This window comes from Petromyzon marinus, chromosome 58 (genome assembly GCF_048934315.1).
Source record: "Petromyzon marinus isolate PM22_M1 ecotype Great Lakes invasive population chromosome 58, UKy_Petmar_22M1.pri1.0, whole genome shotgun sequence".
In the NCBI taxonomy this organism is placed as follows: domain Eukaryota; kingdom Metazoa; phylum Chordata; class Hyperoartia; order Petromyzontiformes; family Petromyzontidae; genus Petromyzon; species Petromyzon marinus.
In genome coordinates, this window is record NC_133724.1 from 2,704,121 (window position 1) to 2,729,180 (window position 25,060).

The 25,060-nt window shown below is 51.6% G+C and overlaps 1 protein-coding gene across 1 annotated transcript in view; it reads right to left on the bottom strand.

Moving 5' to 3' along the window:
* LOC116955077 (uncharacterized) overlaps positions 1-25,060 on the bottom strand; it is a 153,629-nt gene that overhangs the window by 114,033 nt on the left and 14,536 nt on the right. The window lies entirely within an intron of this gene.

The following is a 25,060-nucleotide window of genomic DNA, read 5'->3' on the forward strand; positions in this document are numbered from 1 at the left end:
GAAAACAAAGTGAAACCGCGTGCGACGAGAGTGTGGAACGGAGAGGCGCGCTTGGAGTGGCACTGGGCGGGGCAGAGGAACGGGCGGAGGAACGAACGCACGCGGCACCAACGACGGCGTTCAAGTTGAACGTGGAACCGAGAACCGAACGCTCGAACCGAACCTTCGAACCATACGCTATATGCGCCAAGAACCAAACGCTCGAACCAAATATTTGAACCAAACGCCTGAACCAAGAACCGAACGCTCGGACCGGTTCAAAGCAGCGTCCGCTCCCCCATAGCGCAAGCGGCTCCTCGTTGTCAAGCGCGTTGGGGGCACGCGTGTTCACCCTGAACACCCTGAACACCCTGAACATCGCGTGTTCACCCTGAACACCCTGAACATCGCGTCCCGAGGCTCGCCACGCAAAAGCCACCCTCCTCATCTCTCGTGACCACGAAACTCCCCCCCGGTCACCGCCAGGGGACCGCCACCCCCCCCTGCCCCCCCCTGCCCCCCTCCCCCACTGCTGAAAACTGAGCCCCCCCCCCCACACCACGGACAAGATCCCCCGTGTCGTTATCCACCTATGAAGGTGTCGGGAGAACGATCAGCAGGAACCGTTCGTCAGTCACGTGGCATTTTGTTTGACAGAGAGCGCCGTGGAGGTGACGCAAGGAGTGCGGGCACGATACAAGGACAAAGGTGTCCCATGTAGCCTTTACCGACTGTTGGGGCAAGTGCTGCTCGCGCGGCACACGAGGGGGGTGGGTGTCCAGCACCACGCCTGGTCGCCTTTGTCTCTCCAGTGGCGATGTTTACTACACACCGCACTGGGGTACTCATTTGAGGCTGAGTTGACCTAGGGGGAGGCCCAGGACCGGTTGAGATAATCGTCACCGGTGTTGGCCGTCAGCGGCAATTGAACTCTGGTCACCGGGTTCGTAGCGCAGTGCGCTAACCGCTGTGCCACAGCTCCACACAAGGTCACGCCCAACAGCAACAACCGCCGTTCATCACTGAGTGGCGGTGACAGTCACCACGACGCTTGCGCCAGGCTAGGTGCACCTTTAAGCCACGTGAAGTGTCGAAGGCTCGCTGCTGGTAGGAGGTCACTAAACAGATCGAGCAAGGTGCCCTGCGTTGGCTGACTGAGATGATCGGTAGATGCACCACCAGCTTGCGTACCCCCTTCTGTGCCAACTTGCCGCGTTTTAGCCGCCCGGCGCTCCGCTCGTTGTTGTGAGCGTCGCTCCTCTGCCCTCCGTTGTTGTTGGAGGGCGACTGCCTCCCAACTCCACAGCAGCGACCGATCGTCGATGGTACTTTTGCACTTTATTTATTGTGATTTGCAAGTTTCGTACAAGTTTACTTAAAATAAAATAAAAATAACGAAATGCCTGCATTAGTCGGAGGGGAACCGGACAAATGACGCAAACGTGTGCGATGAGACGGCGAGATTTTGAGCGTAACTTTTGTTTTTTTCCTTACGAATACTTTATACGGTCACGCTCGTTACGCACAAATTGCTCGCCACAAATGAAACACAAAACCTTGGCTGATCTCGTTAAGGAGCATAAACCATCATCACGACAAATCCGGCAGTCATCCTCGCAGCGGATTTTAGCTCAGCCGTCGAACAAAGGCGGTGGTCACCGCATCATCGCGCGGCGCTTTCAGATGCGCTTCTGCGGCCGTCTGGAACGCTCTTCCCTTCCTATATTAGGAAGCCACTGGAGCTACGCACTTTTAAATCACCTAGATTGAAAACTCCTTTCTTTAGAACTGCTTTTTGTGTTTAGTTTGTTGTCCTTCCCCCGCACCTCAGATTAGCGCGGTTCGCTCCATCCGGTGCGATAGAAGTTCAACTTACATAGGTAGAGAACCCACAGCCTTTGCATAACGTGAATTAAGAAATTACAGCCAAGTTCAGCCAGCTACCGTGGGTTGCCACGGTCGCGAGATGTTAACTACCTCGCCTGATATATAAGAGGTCGTGGGTTCTATCCCGAGCCTGACGCCTGCTGTATATTTGAAGTTTTTACTTCACTCTCCCCGTGGAAGCGTGGATTTTTCTCCGGATCCTCAGGTTTTTTCCCCCTCCCCCATTTACAATCAAATTGTGTTCAGAGTATTTGGCTTCTATAAATGTCCACGCGATGATGAGCCACTTCGTTGAGCGACCATGAAGAAGAGCCACATTGCTCAGTGGGCCTTATCTGGTAAAAAAAAAAAACGTTTAGTTTAGTCACGGATTATGTTCCATGTTTGTTATTGTTATCAGACTTCACCGCGTTGGTTAAGTGCGGATTGGCCAAGCCGGCGGCGGCGGGGGGGGGGTTAGAGGGCAGGCCCTGCTCTGAGAAACGCGGTGCGTCGCTGGATCTCAGCCACGGCCGGGGATCGAACTGGGGTCGCGCGTGGTTCACGGCGCGTAAGCCACCCTCACCGCAGGGGCTCTGCGTGGAGCGACGGCACCCCGAGCCCCCGCTGCATTCCGATTCGCCAGACACGCTTCTGAGAATTTGCAACAACACCACGTGACATGTGATGCTGCCTCCGGGCTCTGCAGACCACCTGGAGAAGATTCCAGGCCATGCGTTGACAACGATGACGGACACGTGAAGACTCCTTCTTTGGTTCTTTCGGTAAAGTCGCGTAGAATGAGAATAAAATAATAAAATAAAACAATAACATTCCCAAGACGTTTCGGCCACAACACAAGTGGCCTTGTTCAGGTGAAAGGAACAAACCTGTCGGGACGACAGAGCTACCCCTGAAGAAGGCCACTTGTGTTGTGGCCGAAACGTCGTGAGAATTTTATTGTTTTATTTTATTATTTTATTCTCATTCTACGTGACTTTACCGAAAGAACCAAAGAAGATGAATCCTTGCAGTCACGAAAGCTTTTAATCGAAATTTGAGTGGAGACTCTTTTTGACTTTATGAAGCCATCGACATTCCATTTGTTATCATGTTACAATGTATTAGCCGTTCTTTTTTTTCATTTAAAATGATAGTCCCATATAAGAGTGACACGTATTTTTTGAAGCACCCTGTGTATGTTGTATTATTGTTTCAACATAAATGTAGCTTTTGCTTCGCGAGCATGGCTGCATGCACGGGTGAACTGCCACCCCCCGCCCCTCTCCGTCAGCACGTTTTGACGGCTTTGACTCCAATCATCGTCCGATACACAGTCAATAGAACAACAGCCCCGTTCATAATGCAGGTTTTTTTTGGGCCAAATCGCGTAAATATATAAATGTGTCATTAAACCCGCCACCACCCGACACAGTCAATTATTAAGGTGTGTCACGTTAAGAGAACGTTGCCAATTTGTCACAAGTGTAATGACAGTAGAGTCAACCCACGGTGTGAGTGGACCAGTGGCCACGGAAGATAATGACAGGGGAGTCAGCTTGCAGTGCGAATGGACTAGCGGCCGTGGGAGGTAGTGACAGGGGAGTCAGCTTGCAGTGCGAATGGACTAGTGGCCACGAAAGGTAATGACAGGGGAGTCCGCTTGCAGTGCGAATGGACTAGTGGCCACGAGAGGTAATGACAGCGAAGTCAGCTTGCAGTGCGAATGGACTAGTGGCCACGGGAGGCAATGATAGGGGAGTCAGCCTGCAGTGCGAATGGACTAGTGGCCACGAGAGGTAATGCCAGGGGAGTCAGCTTGCAGTGCGAATGAACTAGCGGCCACGGGAGGTAATGACAGGGGAGTCAGCTTACAGTATGAGTGGACTGGTGGCTGCGGGAATGATCGAGAATATGAGCGTGGCCAGGTGACGGAAGAGGACGGGAGAGTCTGCTGGTAGAGCGAGCGGTCTAGAACCAGCAAGAAGGTTCGGGAATGGGGGCGTGGCATCAGACCATAGATAAGGGAGATGCGCGGGAGACTCGGGGCTGTTGCAGTGGGGGTCTCCGCCTGCTCGAGTGTGAGCACGTGGCTCCTTAATAAAATAAGTAATCTCAAGACAAGTGAATCCAAGTCGTTATTATACTAGTACAGCACATCGGCTGTGTGTCGGAGAGCAACGCCACAGCGTTTACAATCTGAGCGCGACATCTCGCCAGCAATTACAACTAGCTTCATCAGGCAACAGACAGATTTGTGGAGGAATCCTCCTGTTTGGTTCCTTAAATAGAGGGGTAGATGTGAGGACAACGCTTGCATGCTCTTCTTGCACAAAGTTATTAATATGGGACCTTTCTTGCCAGTGTCTAAATATAAAAAAGAGGTTTTACCCTTTGTGGCAATAAAAAAGGAGGCGTTAAGATGCTTAAACACCAAACATAAACTTTTTTTGCAAGGAATCAAGTCTGCATTAACCACACACGGTACTTGTGGTGAACATGCACGCAAAAACATGCTCCGATAAGACATGATGCATTGTCCTTGAAACTGATTGGTCCAAAACTTGACTTAAAGCTGCAGGAATTCATATTCTTTGGGTCATTTGGTAAAGTCACGTAGATAGGTTCAAAGAAAAAAACAAAAAAAATAACAAAAAACGACGACGTTTCGATCGCAACACAAGTGTGATTGGTCCACACCAGAAACAGCTTTCTTTAGAGCCTGGCCTCAAACAGCGTCAGACCAGAGAACGCCCAAAGGCGAACAGCACAAAGACAATGCCACCATCAGGGCCATTTCTAGCTCGGGGTGAGCAGTTACGATACGGGGCAAAGGCCCCGTTATTGTTGGCCACCGGGGCGGTTTCACGCTGGGGCTGAGGCGCATCTGTCGAGAGGTGATCACCACCTGTCTTTTAAGAACATCGAGATTGCAAACTCATTTGTTTACCACTGCTTGTTGTTGTGTTTAATTTGTTGTGTCTCCCCCCCCCCCCACCGCGTCCCGCACCTCCGACAAGTATGGTTGGCTACGTACCGTGCGAAAAAAGACTTCAATATACATGCATGATCACCTGTCGGCAGGTGATGATCACCTGTCGGTAGGTGATGATCACCTGTCGGCAGGCGATGATCACCTGTCGGCAGGCGATGATCACCTGCCGGCAGGCGATGATCACCTGTCGGCAGGCGATGATCACCTGTCGGCAGGCGATGATCACCTGTCGGCAGGCGATGATCACCTGTCGGCAGGCGATGATCACCTGTCGGCAGGCGATGATCACCTGTCGGCAGGCGATGATCACCTGTCGGCAGGCGATGATCACCTGTCGGCAGGCGATGATCACCTGTCGGCAGGCAGATGATCAACCTTACCGCGAGCGTCTCCAAAGCAGCCGGTCCCTCGCTCACCGTGCCACGCGGTCGCCGGCACAGCGGCGGTCGCCCCGGCACGCGGTAACCCCCGCACCACGGCGAGCGTCATTGCCCGCAAGAGGCCAGAATACAACAGCAACCACGACCGCAGGCATCGCAAGCCACGACCACAGCCCACAGCCGTGGCCGCTGGCCAGGGCTGCGAATGACGCTTTTGACGCCACATCTCCACGGAGGAACGGATGTGGCCCACAGAGCTGCGGAACCTCTGGAGATGATGACGGTGGCGGTGACGGTGACGGCGATTGTCATGATCATCGTTGCGCTTGTTTTGCCCAGAAAGGCCTCTTTGCGGGGTCACGAGGCTTAGGGTTCAGGAGGAGGGACTTGCTGAATCTCGTTCACAGCAGGTGGGTGGGCGATGTTTTCTGCTGCTGCTGCTGCGGTGATGATCCCAATTGAGTAATTTGCTGGTGTAATTATTCAGCGTTGGGAATGCTATATCAAGGGACCTTTTTATAGTGGCAAAAAAACCCCGTCTCCCATCATATAGCTGTTCACCACGAGCTATACATGCTCTGATACGTGGATTGTATCAGAGTGAAACAGCAGGATTTATAGACAAATCTGGCTGTCGCCTGATGATGATGCTGGTTGTTGTTGTTGTAATTGTTGGCGACATGTCACAGTATTCTAATTGTAAATGTTGTAGTGGGTTTACTCTCCAACACACCGGTGTGCCGTACTAGTAACGAATTGGCTCGTTTTTGCTTTACGGGACAAACCTTATTAATTAACTGCGTCGGGTGGTGGCGGATTTAACGACACATTTCTATATTATGGGCGTGCATTGTTTTGTACTGTTCGCATTTTGGCGTTGTTCTCTGGTCTGACACCGGTGAGGCTGGGCCATGAAGAAGGCCAATCAGTTTCAAAGACAATGCATATATATTTTGATTTAAAGCTTTCGTGACTGCAGGGATTAAAATAATAATTTAAAATAATATTATTTCACTGTATCCCTTCTACGTGACTTTACCGAAAGAACCAAGAATATGAATGCGTATATGATCAGAGCATGTTTGTTTGCATGTTCACCACAAGTACGTGCGCTTAATGCAGTACTTGATTATTTGCAAGAGGTCACCTTTTCGGCATTTGAACATCTTAACAAACCTCCTATTTTGCGCTGTCATTCGAACAATTATAGCGATTCACCACGGCCGAGGCGGCTTCTCAGGATCGTCCTTTCCGTCACCACGTACTTCATTTATTCGTCTGGGGTAGTCTCCGTGGAACTTACGACACAAAGGCCCACTCGGTGGACCCCCCCCCCCCCCCCCCGACACTTCTTGTACAGAGACATCGGCCCGCCGTCATCTCCGCATTAACGATGATTTCTTTGTGTTTTTTTTCGTCTTTCCGTGGTTTTTATTTCGGCACGTGCTCTCGGCGGCTTTTGGCTCAGCCATCGAACATAGACGGTGGTCACCGCACCGTGCGGCACTTTCGGGTGCGCTTCTGCGGCCGTCTGGAACGCTCTTCTTTCCGATATTGGGAAAACACTGGGAGCTTTGCACTTTTAAATCATCATCATCTCGATTGACAAACTGATTTAATTAGAATAGCTTATATTCGTGGTTCTTTCGGTAAAGTCACGTAGAAGGGAAACAATAAAATAAAAAAAATATATAAACCAATACAATTCTCACGACGTTCCGACTGCAACACAAGCAATCATCATCAGGTGTGAAAACCACAGCAAGAAAATGTTTAACTGTAAAATCGCTCTCCGTGGTGCTAACGTTAAATATAACCGCCACTTTTTAAAAAAAAAAATCTTGCCGTGGTTTTCACACCTGATGATGATTGCTTGTGTTGCAGTCGAAACGTCGTGAGAATTTTATTGTTTAATATATTTTTATTATTTTATTGTTTCCCTTCTACGTGACTTTACCGAAAGAACCAAGAATATGAATCCCAGCAGTCACGAAAGCTTCAAATTAGAATAGCTTAGTTTGTTATCCTTCCCCTGCACCTCCGATTAGCGCGGTTGGCTACGTACGGTGCGAAAGAAGTTCACCAAACATACTAAACGATACGCTACACTCACACTACGCTATACACTACACTACACACACTACGATACAGTTTACACTACACCACCATTCTATATTGAAAACTCATTTCTTTAGACCTACTTTTTGCGTTTAGTTTATTGTCCTTTCCTCCACAACCTCCAATAGCACAGTTGGCGACGAACGGGGCGAAATAACTCCAACGTACGCATGTACACAGCCGACCAATCAAGAGGCTGGGACGCTATTGGCCGGGGCGAATGATAACGAAAGTGAAGCGGTCTGAGCAAAGGACCCTGGTGAACGGGCACTCACGTGGGCCCTGGTGAACGGACCACTCACGTGGGCCCTGGTGAACGGGCACTCACGTGGTCCCTGGTGAACGGGCACCCACGTGAGCCCTGGTGAACGGACACTCACGTGGGCCCTGGTGAACGGGCACTCACGTGGTCCCTGGTGGACGGACACTCACGTGGGCCCTGGTGAACGGACACTCACGTGGGCCCTGGTGAACGGACACTCACGTGGGCCCTGGTGAACGGACACTCACGTGGTCCCTGGTTAACGGCCACTCACGTGGTCCCTGGTGAACGGCCACTCACGTGGGCCTTTGTGAACGGACACTCACGTGGGCCCAGGTGAACGGACACTCACGTGGGCCCTGGTGAACGGGCACTCACGGGGTCCCTGGTGAACGGACACTCACATGATCCCTGGTGAACGGACACTCACGTGAGCCCTGATGAATGGACACTCACGTGAGCCCTGGTGAACGGACACTCACGTGGGCCCTGGTGAACGGGCCACTCACGTGGGCCCTGGTGAACGGGCCACTCACGTGGCCCCTGGTGAACGGGCCACTAACGTGAGCCCTGATGAACGGGCCAATCACGTGGTCCCTGGTGAACGGACACTCACGTGAGCCCTGGTGAACGGACACTCACGTGGTCCCTGGTGAACGGACACTCACGTGGGCCCTGGTGAACGGACACTCACGTGAGCCCTGGTGAACGGACACTCACGTGGTCCCTGGTGAACGGACACTAACTTGAGCCCTGGTGAACGGGCTAATCACATGGTCCCTGGTCAACGGACACTCACGTGGTCCCAGGTGAACGGGCCAGTCACGTGGGCCCTGGTGAACGGACACTCACGTGGTCTCTGGTGAACGGGATACTCACGTGGGCCCTGGTGAACGGGCCACTCACGTGGTCCCTGGTGAACGGGACACTCACGTGGGCCCTGGTGAACGGGCCACTCACGTGGTCCCTGGTGAACGGACCACTAACATGAGCCCTGGTGAACGGGCCAATCACGTGGTCCCTGGTGAATGGACACTCACGTGAGCCCTTGTGAACGGACACTCACGTGGTCCCTGGTGAACGGACACTAACGTGAGTCCTGGTGAACAGGTCAATCACGTGGTCCCTGGTGAACGGGACACTCACGTGGTCCCTGGTGAATGGACACTAACGTGAGTCCTGGTAAACGGGCCAATCACGTGGTCCCTGGTGAACGGACACTCACGTGGTCCCTGGTAAACGGGCCACTCACGTGGTCCCTGGTGAACGGGACACTCACGTGGTCCCTGGTGAATGGACACTAACGTGAGTCCTGGTGAACGGGCCAATCACGTGGTCCCTGGTGAACGGGCCACTCACGTGAACCCTGGTGAGCGGGCCACTCACGTGGTCCCTGGTGAACGGACACTCACGTGAGTCCTGGTGAACGGGCCACTCACGTGAGCCCTGGTGAACGGGCCACTCACGTGGTCCCTGATGAACGGACACTCACGTAGTCCCTGGCAGGCCAGGCGGAGCGGTGGGGGGGGGGGGGGTTACTAGGTGAGGGTCCACTAATGAGCTATGTAGTTGTTATTCAGAAGCTACCTGGCTATCACAAATGATGGCTCAACGAAGTGGCTTATCATCACGTGGACATTTAAAGCAGTTGCCAAATTACTCTAAATGTGGAGGGGGAAAATCGGAGGACCCGGAGAAAAAACCATGCGACCACGGGGAGAGAGAGAGACACGCAAACTCCAAATATACAGCAGGCGTCAGGGTCGGGATCGAACCCACGACTTCCTGTATACCAGGCGAGGTAGTTGACATCTCATAGCCACCGTGATGATGATGATGATGAGAGAGACACGCAAACTCCAAATATACAGCAGCAGGCGTCAGGGTCGGGATCGAACCCACGACCTCCTGTATACCAGGCGAGGTAGTTAACATCTCCTAGCCACCGTGATGATGATTATGAGAGAAGAGACACGCAAACTCCAAATATACAGCAGGTGTCAGGGTCGGGATCGAACTCACGACCTCTTGTATACCAAGCGAGGTAGTTAACATCCCCTAGCCACCGTGATGATGATGATGATGAGAGAGAGACACGCAAACTCCAAATATACTGCAGGCGTCAGGGTCGGGATCGAACTCACGACCTCCTGTATACCTGGCGAGGTAGTCAAGATCTCCTAGCCACCGTGATGATGATGATGAGAGAGAGACACGCAAAATCCAAATATACAGCAGGCGTCAGGGTCGGGATCGAACTCACGACCTCCTGTATACCAGGCGAGGTAGTCAAGATCTCCTAGCCACCGTGATGATGATGATGAGAGAGAGACACGCAAACTCCGAATATACAGCAGGTGTCAGGGTCGGGAGAGAACCCACGACCTCCTGTATACCAGGCGAGGTAGGCCTTACCCGCTAAAAAAACAAAGCAAGTCGTTTATTTTCAGTTTATAGAAATGCCTCTTACGGACGGTGGCATTTCCGTGTGCTTTGAAGAGCCCATGGGACATCTCGTCTGCTGTTCCGGTATCCCCGAGAGGGAAGCCTCGTGGACTCGGGAGGACACCGCTTCACCGGATTCTATCGCAGGCCCCACGGCCCACGAAAACCGAGAGACAACGCGAACTCCAAATATACAGCAGCAGGCATCGTCAGGGTTGGGATCGAACCCACGACCATCCTGTACACGAGGCGAGGTAGTCAACATCTCGCCACCGCAGAGCCCAATGACAAAACAGCGTTAAAGGGTGTAACAACTTCGTTTTTTTTAATTGGACTGCAAGTATTCATCAGCGGGCTGAGGGGGGAGGCTATACCCTTCCAGCTCTCAAGCCTTCTGCGCCTTCGCACATCCAATGACAAACACAAAGGTGTCCCGTATTGCCTCAACATACTCTTAGAGCCAAGTGCTGTTAGCTAGAAGAGGCTGTGGAGGCGTGCCCACCGGTTCTACCCATCAGCATGTACACCCATCAGCGTGTACAGCCATCAGCGTCTACACCCATCAGCGTGTACACCCATCAGCGTGTACAGCCAACAATGTGCACACCCATCAGCGTGTACACCCATCAGCGTGTACACCCATCAGCGTGTACACCCATCAGCACGTACACCCATCAGCGTGTACACCCATCAGCACGTACACCCATCAGCGTGTACACCCATCAGTGTGTACACCCATCAGCACGTACACCCATCAGCGTGTACACCTATCAGCGTGTACACCCAGGAGCGTGTACACCCATCAGCACGTACACCCATCAGCGTGTACACTCATCAGCACGTACACCCATCAGCACGTACACCCATCAGCACGTACACCCATCAGCACGTACACCCATCAGCGTGTACACCCATCAGCACGTACACACAACAGCGTGTACACCCATCAGCACGTACACCCATCAGCGTGTACACCCATCAGCACGTACACCCATCAGCGTGTACACCCATCAGCACGTACACCCAGCAGCGTGTACACCTATCAGCACGTACACCCAACAGCGTGTACACCCATCATCATGTACACCCATGAGTGTGTACACCCATCAGCGTGTAGCGTGTACACGCATCAGCGTGTACACCCATCAGCACGTACAACCATCAGCATGTACACCCATGAGTGTGTACACCCATCAGCACGTACACCCATCAGCGTGTACACCCATCAGCATGTACACCCATCAGCACGTACACCCATCAGCACGTACACCCATCAGCACGTACACCCAACAGTGTGTACACCCATGAGCATGTACACCCATCAGCGTGTACACCCATCAGCATGTACACCCATCAGCATGTACACCCATGAGCATGTACACCCATCAGCATGTACACCCATGAGCATGTACACCCATCAGCATGTACACCCATCAGTGTGTACACCCAACAGTGTGTACACCCATCAGTGTGTACACCCAACAGTGTGTACACCCATGAGCATGCCCCCCATCAGTGTGTACGCGGCGTGGTGTGCACTTGCCGCAGCACGGAACCAATTGGAATGCGCGCCACGGCAGACCGCGGGGATTACGCAAACATCTCTCGCGCGCTAACTTGAGACGAGGCGACGTTGCTCCCCCCCCCACCCGCCCCCCACCCTCCCCCCCCACCCTCCCCCCCACCCACCCGCCCCCCACCCTCCCCACCCTCCCCCCACCCTCCCCCCCACCCTCCCCCCACCATCCCCCCCACCCTTCCATGGCGACAGACTCCAGCACTACACTACTATACACTACACTATACATTACACTATACACTACTATACACTACACTACTATACACTACTATACACTCATATACACTACACTATACACTACGATTGCATACACTATACACTACACTACTATACACTCAAATACACTACACTATACACTCATATACACTACACTATACACTAATATACATTACACTATACACTAATATACACTACACTATACACTGCTATACACTACACGTTACACTACTACACAATACACTATACACTACTATACACTACACTATACACTACTATACACTACACTATACACTACTATACCATACACTAGACACTACTATATACTACACAATACACTACTATACATTCATATACACTACACTATACACTACTATTGCATACACTATACTACTACACACTACCATACACTACACTATACACTACTATACACTACACTATACACTACACTAACACTACTATACACTCATATACACTACACTATACACTACTATTGCATACACTATATACTACCCTACTATACACTACTATACACTCATATACACTACACTATACACTACTTATGCATGCACTATACTACTATACACTACACTTTACACTACTACACACTACACTTTACACTACTATACACTACACTATACACTACTATACACTACACTATACACTACTATACACTACATTAGACACTATTATATACTACACTATACACTACTATACACTACACTAGACACTACTATACACTACATCAGACACTACTATACACTACACTATACACTAAACTATACACTACTATATACTACACTATACACTACTATACGTTCATATAAAAAGACACTATGCACTACTATTGCATATACTATACTACTATACACTACCATACACTACACTATACACTACTATACCATACACTACATTACTATACACTACACTAACACTACTATACACTCATATACACTACACTATACACTACTATACACTACTATACACTCATATGCACTACACTATACACTACTATTGCATACACTACACTACTATACACTACACTAACACTACTATACACTCATATACACTACACTATACACTACTATACACTCATATACACTACACTATACACTACTAGTGCATACACTACACTACTATACACTACACTAACACTACTATACACTCATATACACTACACTATACACTACTATACACTCATATACACTACACTATACACTACTATTGCATACACTACACTACTATACACAACGCTAACACTACTATACACTCATATACACTACACTATACACTACTATACACTCATATACACTACACTATACACTACTATTGCATACACTATACTACTATATACTACTATACACTACTATACACTCATATACACTACACTATACACTACTATTGCATACACTATACACTACTATACACTACTATACACAGACTCGAGCTCCTCCTGGGGAATTCCTCGGCATTCCCAGGCCAGCCGAGCGACATCCTTCCACCAGCGTGTCCTGGGCCGGCCCCGGGGTCTTCTCTATTGCTCATAAGAAAGTTGTTGTTTTTTTTGGATTAGCTGGCGCAAATATAAATGTGTCGTTCAACCCGCCACCACCCGACACAGCCCATTGGCATATTTAAGCGATCTAACCTCCCCCCCCCCCCCAAAAAAAAACACCCCTCAATTGTAGATAATATTGGTCGCGAAAGCCTGTGATAAACTGTTGTTATTGTTGCTGTTATTGTTGTTGTTTTCAGTGTGCAACGGTCACGATAAAGTGGCCACTCCACGTGCCTCGCGAGCAGCACCCCTATCGGGCTGGTAAAAGAGAAGAGGGGCGAGGAGAGAACGCGCACGACCCCAGCACAGAACGGCACCCGAGTCTGGAATCGAAGCCAGCGAAGGCCGTCTTTGTGCGAGGCACGGCGTTTCACTCCATAACGGTTAACCCCAAATTAAACTATTTATAAACCATTGTGGTTTTTTTTTATTTTAACCAAGTAAGGCCCCACTGAGCTAAGTAGCTCTTTTTCAGAAGCGACCTTGCTATCACACATGATCAGCTAAACGAAGTGGGCTCATCATCATCACGTGGAAATGTGATAGCAGCGGCCAATTAATTCCAAACGCGTGACGTCGATTCAAAATGTGTGAAGGGAAAACCCGAAAAAAATCCACGCGACCACGGGGAAACCGAGAAAGAGACGCAAACTCCAAATAGACAATATGCGTCTGGGTCGGGATCCAAGCCACGACCTCCTGCACACCGGGAGAGGGAGTTAATATCTCGCCACCGCAACTGCTAACAGGACTCACGCAGCGCGTCCGAGGGCATTGTTCACTGCGGCGTTCACCGACTCGCTCCCGACCGCACGCCGCTGAACCGGCACAGGATGGAGTTCAGCGGTGATCAGTCGGAGCGTGTCGGTGACCACATATGGTGGGTTCATTCGTGTTTCAGTTATTTTATTCACCGGCTAAAGCCCGCTGAGCTGCTGGCGACTGTTTCAGAGGCGACCTGGCCACGAGCGACGGCTCGCCGAAGTTGCTGTGATCGTCACCACACGTGGAATTCTGTGTTTTGCAATTCGCCAAATAAAATAATCTAAACGCTAAATGTGGAGGAGGAGGGAGGAGGCAGGGAGGAGGAGGGGGGAGGAGGGGGGGAAAAGGAGGAGGGAGGGAGGAGGGAGGGAGGAGGGGGAAAGGGAGGGGTTAGGGGAGAGGAGGAGGGGGGAAGAGGAGGAGGAGGGAGGGAGGAGGGAGGGAGGGAGGAGGGGGAAGGAGGGAGGGGTTAGGGGAGAGGAGGAGGGGGGGGAGGAGGAGGGGGGAGGGGGAGGAGAGAGAGAGGGAGGAGGAGGGAGCACAACCCGGAGGAACCCGGTGAACGATCCACGTGACCACCACGGCAAGAGAGAGAGAGAACATGTGGACTCCAAATATACCCACAACAGGAATCGTCTGGTCCGGGACGAACCCACGACCTTCCTGCGTACCAGGCGAGACAGTTCGTGTCTTCTCACACCACGGTGCCCTTGAACACAATATTTGACACGAGTTCAAAAATCCAGTCTTGTAAAAGTTAAGATTGGCGTTTATTGGCCGCTTAACGCCCAGCAACTCAGAGCACCTCGTAAGATCCCCCTCCCTCCCCTCGTCCCTCCTCCTTCTCGCCTCCTCCCCCTCCTCCCCCCTTCTCCCCCCTCCTCCTTCTCCTCGCCCCCCCTCCTCCTCGCCTCCTCCCCCCTCCTCCCCCCCCCCTCGTCCCTCCTCCTTCTCGCCTCCTCCTCGCCTCCTCCCCCCTCCTCCTTCTCCTCGCCTCCTCCCCCCCCTCCCCCCCTCCTCCTTCTCCTCGCTTCCCTCCTCCCCCTCCTCCCTCCTCCTCCTCCTCGCCTCCTCCCCCCCAATGCATCCGGGATTATTTTGCTCCCCAGAGGTGGCAGCTCCTGGCGCACGGCATCACTCGCGACGGCGGCGTGTGTCAGCGCCATGCCCAGCCACGTCAGGTGATCATTTAAAGAAGGCTGAGTCGATCTAGGGGAGGTGCCCGTGTTGAGACATCGCTTGCGAACGATGTTAGCACACGGCTCGGAATCGAACTCGGGCAAAAGCGGGCACAGAGAGCGATGCGCTAACCACCGCGCCACCGATTTAACTCCGAGTGCTGTTGGCGAAATAAATCAGATTTGCCTCCAATGTTAACCCCGATTGTCGCTATCGTCCTGACGCCACGAGTCTCTCTTCGGATCTCTCGAGACGGAGCAGTTGCCAACCCACTGCTGCTGTCCCTCGAGCGCGCCCCGCGGAAGCGGATGACGTAGAATTACTTCTGAGAGCCTTCTTACGAGAGCCACCCCCGTCGCAGCGTGTGAAGGCGACGGCTGAAGGGATGAGGCTGCTGTGATTGGTGGCTGAAGGCAACGTTCCGCTCTGCCCGGGGGCTTGCAAGGCATAACGGTGCGTTGTGTCCAGAATGCCGCGCGGTGAGAACATCCGAGCTTGCAAGCGACAAAATATGAATCGTACAAAAATGAGTTGGCGATTAAAAAGACATTGTTGTCACTGTGCATTGTTTAATAACCGATTATGGCTTTATTTTTTTAATTATTATTTTGCATGTGATTCAATGAAACTAATACGAACCATTTTTATTTATTTTAACAGTTAAGGCCCACTGAGCTATACAGATCTTTTTTCAGAAGCGACCTGGCCATCAAAAATGTAAGCTATACAAAAAAACAACGAAATATTTTTTTTTCATTATGCCAGGGAAGGCCTCACCGAACAATATCGATACTTTTTCAGAAGCGCCCTGGCCACAATTAATAGCTCAAAGAAGTAGCTGATCACGTGGAAATGTATAGCAATCAAATACACTAAACGCACGTTTCTAAATGTGGAGGGAAAAACCGGAGGACCCGGGAGAAAAATCTACGCGACCACGGCAGAGAGACACCGCAAACTCTGCAACGGTCGGGATAGAATCCACGACCTCCTGCACACCAGGCGAGATAGTAAACATTTCGGAACACGTAGGAGGTAATGCGTGACTGTGGTGTAATTGCTCATCTAACCCATTGGCAAACACTTGTTAGTTTTTTGTAAATAAATGTGTTATTTTAGATACACATATGGATATTAATAATGCCAATAATAGAGCAAAAAGGCTCACTGAGTCTGGGAACTCTCTCATCACAAGGGTCCTGCTTTGGGGATTTTGACCAAATTCCATGAACACACAGAAGCAGAGTTGTCTGTAGGGAACAAAACAACCCGCTCCACAGCCATGGGTCACACTCATCACTCAGCACAGACGGATTTAAGCATCCACTTTCTGTGCCATTATTTCCCGGCCGCCCCTCAGCCCAGCCGCTGCGGGAAAGCCAGAATGCGGCGTGTCCCACCAACCCCCAGTTTCTCCGCAGCGTCGCATCGGCACACCGCCGCTATGCAGCGGGTCCACACTCCCACGGCAGAGGCGGAGACCAAGACGCCTCGTGGAAGAGGAGGCCGAATACCCTCCAGAGGCGAGGTGAGGCTCTTCCGCCCACGGTGGCTAGGAGATGTTAACTACCTCGCTGATGTGCAGGAGGTCGTGGGTTCGATCGCGACCCTGACGCCTGCTGCTGTATATTTGGAGTTTGCGTCTCTCTCCGTGGTGAGATGTTAACTACCTCGCCTGGTATACAGGAGGTCGTGGGTTCGATTTCGACCCTGACGCCTGCTACTGTATATTCGGAGTTTGCGTGTCTCTTTCATCATCACTGTGGCTAGGGGATGTTAATTACCTCGCTTGGTATACAGGAGGTCGTGGGTTTGATCGCAATCCCGACGCCGGCTGCTGTATATTTGCAGTTTGCGTGTCTGTCTGTCTCCCCGTGGTCGCGTGGACTTTTTCTCCGATTCCTCCGGTTTTTCTCCTCCCACTTTTAGAATCAACGTCACGCGTGCAGAGTTATTTGGCTGCTGCTAGTAATGTCCACGTGACAATGATGACGATGGTGATCAGCCGTCACTTCGTTGAGCTATCATTTGTGCTAGCCAGGTCGCTTCTGTTTAAAAAAAACGAGAGCTCCCTAGCTCAGTGTGGGGGCCTTACCTGGTATCACACGGCAACAGCAGTGTCACTCCTTCACACTGCAATATATATGTGTGTAGCTATGTATTTTGAGTCCCATTGATATCTCTCACGGCCCAGTTTGCACGTGCAAGCGAAATGCGAGCGAAATTATTCGCTTCGGACGGAAATCGCAACGGATCGCCAAATATTTCACGCACCCACCCACCTACCCACCACCTACCCACCCACCTACCCTCCACCCACCTACCCACCCACCCACCTACCACCTACCCACCCACCCCCCTACCTACCCACCAACCTACCCACTACCTACCTACCCATCCCAACCCCCACCCCCACCCACCTACCCCCCACCCACCCACCCCCCACCTACCCCCCCACCCCACCCACCTACCCCCCACCCACCTACCTCCCACCCCCCTACCCACCGCCCACCCACCCCACCCACCACCTACCCACCTACCCCCCCACCCTCCGACCAACGAACCACCAACCCCCCCCCACCCACCCCACCTACCCACCACCTACCCTCCAACCCCCCTACCACCCCCCCCCCTCCGCCACACTTGGACAATGACGACACTCTGACGTGGAGAGCGGCGCGAGCGGTCCCGCCGCTTCCCAGGACGCCGATTCGCGGCTCTGCGCCTCGAGGCCGCGCGCGCGGTGGCGAGAGGCGCCGCGCGGGCACCGGAGGAGCGCGTGGGGGAGGAGAGCGGCACGGAATACTAAACAGCGTGGGTGTAGCCGGACACTGCTGCACAACGCCTCCTCCTCCTCTCCTCCTCCTCCTCTCCTCCTCCACCCCCTCCATCCTCCTCCCCCTCCTCTTCCCCCCCCCCCTCCTCCTCCTCGTCGTCGTCCGTGCTCTCGTGCTCGTAATGAGCAGCTAACGCCGCACGGAGACCCCCACAACCACCACCATCACCACCACCCACAACCACCCCCACAACCACCCTCACAACCACCACCACCACCCACAACCACCCATAACCACCCCCACAACCACCCCACCACCACCACCCACCACAACCACCCCCACACCTCCCACCACCACCACCACCACCACAATCAGCCCACCACCACTCCCCCCCACTACCACCCCCACAACCACCCCACCACCACCACCCCCACAACCACCCCACCACCACCACCCCACCACCCCCCACAACCACCCCCCACACCTCCCACCACCACCACCCACCACCCCACCCCCCCCATCACACCGCAACTCCCCCAACCATCCCCCCCACACCACCTCCACCCCCACCACCCCCACCCCCCCCCACCACCACCACCCCACCACTCCTCGTCCACCGCGCGTTCACCGCGGACCGCCGGTCGCTCTGCCGTGGTCGCGTTGTCACCCCCCACCCACTCCACCCACCCCACCTCCTCGATGCTCGGTTCATTCGTTAATTAACGCTCGTAATTTGCGGGCCTCCCTCCCCCCCTCCGACCTTTGTCGCAATTTAAAAATAATCAAAATTAAATTACAATAAATCAAAATTCGCCGCCAGCATTGAAAAGACGACAAAAAAAATCCCTCCCCCCAACAGCGAGCTGTGTCGGAACGCGGCGGTGCGGTTGGTCGAGCACTTCATCCAGCAGTGGAGAGACCATATGGCTCACTGGTGATGATGATGATGATGACAGAAGCCTTATGAGTCACGTAGCTAATAGCTTACAGACGTGCGTCAATCAACCTCACACACCACCCCCCCCCCCCCCCACTTCATGTCAGCTACGTTTGACCATACTTCCCCACGGTGGTCTTGCGTGGGTTCGTGAAAGATGGGGCGCCTTTGATGGGTTTATGAACTAACCGTGGGCCTCGCATCGAGGCTGGGGATTCACGGGTTCACGGGATGGAGCGCTAACCGCTACACCACCCCTCCACCCGCGTTCACATCACCGAAGGTGAATGAATGAATTAATAATTGCTGCACCAAATTTTCAATTGGGAGGTGACCACATCACTATTTAATCGCCAGTTTTTTTTTTTCCTGCCGATGTAACTTCCACGTTTTCTAAGTGGCGGCAAAGAAAAAAAAGTCTTCGAATGAAGTCATTTTTATGTTTTTTTTTACTCAGGAAAGGTCCATTACTGAGCTGCATAGCTCTTTCTTCATCAGCGCCCTGGGCTATCACAAATGATAGCTCATCGAAAGTGGCTCATCGTCGTCGTGTGGACAATTTCTAGCAGTCAAATAACTTTAAAAGCACGGTGATGAACATCCCTAATTTGGAGGGGCAAAACCGGAGGACCCGGAGAAAAATCCACGCGACCACGGGGCAGGCGTCTGGATCGAACCCACGACCTCCTGTATACCATGCGAGGTAGTTAACATCTCACCACGAAGAGAAACGGGCAAACTTAAAATATACAGCAGCAGGCGTCAGGGTCGGGATCAAACCCACGACCTCCTGCGTACCAGGCGAGGGAGTCAACATCTCCTAGCCGCCACCGCAGCCGCGCGTGTGCTGCGTCCTCCCCGCGTTTCACATCCGCGACCTCCCACCCATTGCTGGCGGCGGGGGTGGGGGGGACGCGATCCGCAAAAGGTCAAATTCATCGTTCATCACTAAGCAGCAATCACAGCTCTCATCGCATCTCAGCCCCACAATCTCCACCATCTCCACCACCTCCACCACCTTCACCACCATCTCCACCATCATCTCCACCACCTCCACCACCTCCATCTCCACCATCTCCACCACCTCCACCACCATCACCACCATCTCCACCACCTCCACCATCTCCTCCACCACCATATCCACCATCATCTCCACCACCTCCACCACCTCCACCACCATCTCCACCATCTCCACCACCTCCACCACCATCACCACCATCTCCACAACCTCCACCACCTCCACCACCATCGCCACCACCTCCACCACCTCCACCACCTTCACCACCATCTCCACCGCCTCCACCACCTCCACCACCTCCACCACCATCTCCACCATCTCCACCATCTCCTCCACCACCACCTCCAAGGCCGCTGCTGCCGTCGCGCTGGCATTTGGTGGCACTGACACTGAGTGGCACTGAGTGACACTGAGTGACACTGAGTGGCACTGAGTGACACTGACACTGAGTGACACTGACACTGAGTGACACTGAGTGACACTGAGTGACACTGACACTGAGTGACACTGAGTGGCACTGACACTGAGTGACACTGTGTGACACTGAGTGACACTGAATGGCACTGAGTGACACTAACACTGAGTGACACTGACACTGTGTGACACTGCGTGAGACTGAGTGCACTGGGTGGCACTGAGTGACACTGACACTGGGTGACACTGACACTGAGTGACACTGAGTGCACTGGGTGACACTGAGTGACACTGACACGGGGTGGCACTGAGTGACATTAACACTGTGTGAGACTGAGTGGCACTGGGTGGCACTGAGTGACACTGAGTGGCACTGAGTGGCACTGGGTGGCACTGAGTGACACTGAGTGGCACTGAGTGACACTGACACTGAGTGGCACTGAGTGACGCTGAGTGACACTGAGTGGCACTGAGTGACACTGAATGGCACTGAGTGACACTGACACTGAGTGGCGCTGAGTGACACTGAATGGCACTGAGTGACACTGACACTGAGTGACACTGAGTGACACTAACACTGAGTGGCACTGAGTGGCACTGAGTGACACTGAGTGATACTGTGTGACACTGAGTGGCACTGAGTGACACTGACACTGAGTGGCACTGAGTGACACTGACACTGAGTGGCACTGAGTGACACTGAGTGACACTGACACTGAGTGGCACTGAGTGGCACTGAGTGACACTGACACTGAGTGGCACTGAGTGACGCTGAGTGACACTGACACTGAGTGGCACTGACACTGAGTGGCACTGAGTGGCACTGAGTGACACTGACACTGAGTGGCACTGAGTGACACTGACACTGAGTGGCACTGAGTGACACTGACACTGAGTGGCACTGAGTGACCCTGACACTGAGTGGCACTGAGTGGCACTGAGTGACACTGACACTGAGTGGCACTGAGTGACACTGACACTGAGTGGCACTGAGTGACACTGAGGTACACTGACACTGAGTGGCACTGAGTGACCCTGACACTGAGTGGCACTGAGTGACACTGAGTGGCACTGAGTGACCCTGACACTGAGTGGCACTGAGTGACACTGAGTGGCACTGAGTGACCCTGACACTGAGTGGCACTGAATGACACTGACACTGAGTGGCACTGAGTGGCACTGAGGTACACTGACACTGAGTGACACTGAGTGGCACTGAGTGACACTGAGTGACATGGACCTCCGCAGACTTTATTTAAAGTGGCATCAGCTGGCCTTTTCCCCCTTCCTCTTGTGCCCCCCCCCCCCACCTCCGTGTCCCCCACCCCCTTTTTTTGTTCTGTGATCAGTGCTCCCTGCCAGGCTCGGGTTGAGTTTAAGTTTTAAAAAAAAAACAATTACAGACAATAAATAAAGTGGCATCAGCCGGACAGGGTCGCTCACAGGTCAGAGGGATGAGATTCTGGGTTCGAGCAGATCATTGTGGAAGATGGTGCCGCGTGAGCAGGCAACGTCTCCCGCCTCCTACTGTCTCCCTGTTGTTTTTATATTTCTTAACTTTCTCCTGGCCTCATCCATCGCCTTCCGTTAAGTTACCGTTCTTTTTCCTTCGTTACTTTTGCAATTCATTTCATTTCATTTCCGCGGCAGCTGCCAACGCTTTGGGCCGCCTGCCGCTCTGTCATCCGCATGCCCATTGAAGCCATCGGCTGGAGCGTCTCTCCGCTCGGGCATCCTGCGTCGGTCGCACTGTCGGCTCCTCGATCGTGCCGCTCTGCGAGGCGGACTCCGAACGAAGGAGCTGCCTACGGTGCTGCCGGGTGAGGCCTTCCACCAGGGGCTTCACAATGATCTTCAGTCGCACTGCCTGCTGCACGATCACGCCGCTCTGCGATGTGGTCACGATATGATGGAGCTGCTTACGGTGCCGCAGGGGTGAGGCGTTCCGCCAAATGGTTTCACCACGAACTTCAGTTGCGCTGTCGGCCCCTCGATCGTGCCGCTCTTCAATGCGGACTCGATACGAGGCAGCTGCTTACGGTGCAGCCGGGTAAGGCCTTTCACCGGGGCTTCTGATCGATCGATCGGTGGTGGAGTTTAATGCAATGCTGGTGGTGTGGCTCTCACGCCAATTATTACGGGGGTTCCGGCTCCGGTCTTTTCGTGCGACGTCCGTCCAGCAAGGTCGCCACCACCTTCCAAATGTCATGCATTTACATTTCGATTTAAAGCTTTCGTGACTGCAAGGATTAATCTTCTTTGTTTCTTTTGGTAAAGTCACGTAGAATGAGAATAAAATAATAAAATAACACAATAAAATTCTCACGACGTTTCGGCCACAACGCAAGCGGCCGTCTTCAGGTGAAAGGAACAGACCTGTCGGGGCGACAGGTCACCTGAAGACGGCCGCTTGCGTTGTGGCCGAAACGTCGTGAGAATTTTATTGTGTTCTTTTATTATTTTATTCTCATTCTACGTAAACTTTACCGAAAGAAGAAAAGAAGACCATGCATTAACCTTTCGCCTTTACTCCCAAAGAAGGGACTCTACAGGGAGACGTTTGCGCCTTGTCGGCATTCACCCTAAGCCCGGTGCCAGTGTGCTCCCGATCGTCAACAGCTGTCCACTGTCGCGTAAAATTCACGCTGCTACCTACTCTACCATCATTGAAGTGGGCAACGCACGTGATTTTCCCCACCGTCGTTGTCACCATCGTGGTTGTAGAGGCGGCAGGGCTCTCTCTCTCAACTGGTCTATTCCTTAATTCACACATGGTTTCTTTAAGCGAGGTCCCAATACTAATTGATCAGGTAACATACACAGCAAGTTATAGAAGGCATAGATATTTTAAACTATCCTTCGGTGGAGTCAATTTCAGCAATTTAGCCTACATCCCACTAACAGTTGACCCACCAAAGAGCCTTAAGAGCCACTTAACGTTAGCATTTCCATTATTTAATGTCCATTCACTTAATAATAAATCATTAGCTATAAATGAAATAATTACCGATAACAAACTGGATTTGCATGTTTTTTTTTTACAGAAACCTGGCTAAATAGTAATGGACCTGCGGTGCTGATTGAAGCTGTAACCCCTGCTACAGTTTTGCAAATTATTTCAGGCAAGAAAAAAAAGGGTGGGGGTATGGCTTCAATTATTAATAACACTCGAAGCTACAGGGAAATGTATTTTGGCGCTTTCAGCTCGTTTGAGCACCGCACTATTTTACTCAAATGTGATACCCCTGTAAATGCCGTTACCATTTATAGGTCTTCAAAACAATGCCGCGCATTCCTTACTTTCTGTGATCACTACAAACTATGACAATATTATAGTTGTAGGTGATTTCAGTGTGCACGTGAACAATGTTACCGACTCGAAAGCACAATATTTTATGAAGCTTTAAAGTTCAATGGACTTGAAACAACATGTTGGCTGTCCAACTCACAAACTTGGGCATATTTTGGACCTTGTCATCACTCGAGGTCCTACAATTCATGTAACCTCTGTTGCTGATGTAACTCTGTCAGATCATTATTGCGTCCTTATCTCAGCATCGGTGTCCATGAAACGGCGTAATTTGGAGCACGTGGCTAAGAAGCGTCACCTAACCTCTGAGGTCGCTGAAAATTTTATGTCATGCATTAACATTACACCAATACAGACACTAAACCCCTTCCGCTGATTATCTACCTGATATAATCTTGAAACTAAATTATCGGCCACCATTGATATTCTTGGAGCGGCTAAATTAAGCAAGATTAATCCCCCCCCCCCCCCCCCCCAAAAAAAAAACACCGTGGAGAAATGAGGACCTTCTTATACTCGACCGGAAATGGAGAAAGGTGGACCGGAAATGGAGAAAAAACACATTGCCTGTCGACAACCATAGTCTAAGGGGTCATCTCACCAGATTTCATCACGCAATTGGAAATTCTCGACGGTCTTATTTTTCGAAATTGGTTGAACAACCATCAAAACAACCCAGGCGTACCTTTCTCAACAATTGATCGCCTGATTCATCTGGCCCCCAAATACCACTCTGATCAACATCACTGTTTCCAAACGTGAAGAGTTTGCGACATTCTTTGTAGAAAAGATAACTGCAATTAGAAAATGGTATAAGACAAGATAAAAAAAATACTCTTTGGATTTTTCGGAAAAGTCACGTAGGTAAAAAAAATCAATAAAATAAATGAAAATAACTCAATTAAATCACGACGTTTCGGGTGCAAACACAAGCGTCTGTCATGAGGTGTTTGTCCCCACCTGATGAGGGACGCTTGTGTTGCACCCGAAACGTCGTGATTTAATTTAGTTGTTTTCATTTATTTTATTGATAAAAAATTTTTACCTACGTGACTTTACCGAAAAAAAAAACCAAAGAGAATGAATCCTTGCAGTCACGAAAGCTTCAAATCTAAAGCTAAAAATGTTTTGTTCGAATAATTGCTCCAGTGCCCAAACGCACTACGTGACAAAACAATAAGTTCCTTTACTTTGGTTAATTTGCAGATGCTTAGGCAAGAAGTAATAAACGTCAAACCGTCAACATGCTCACTCGATCCTAT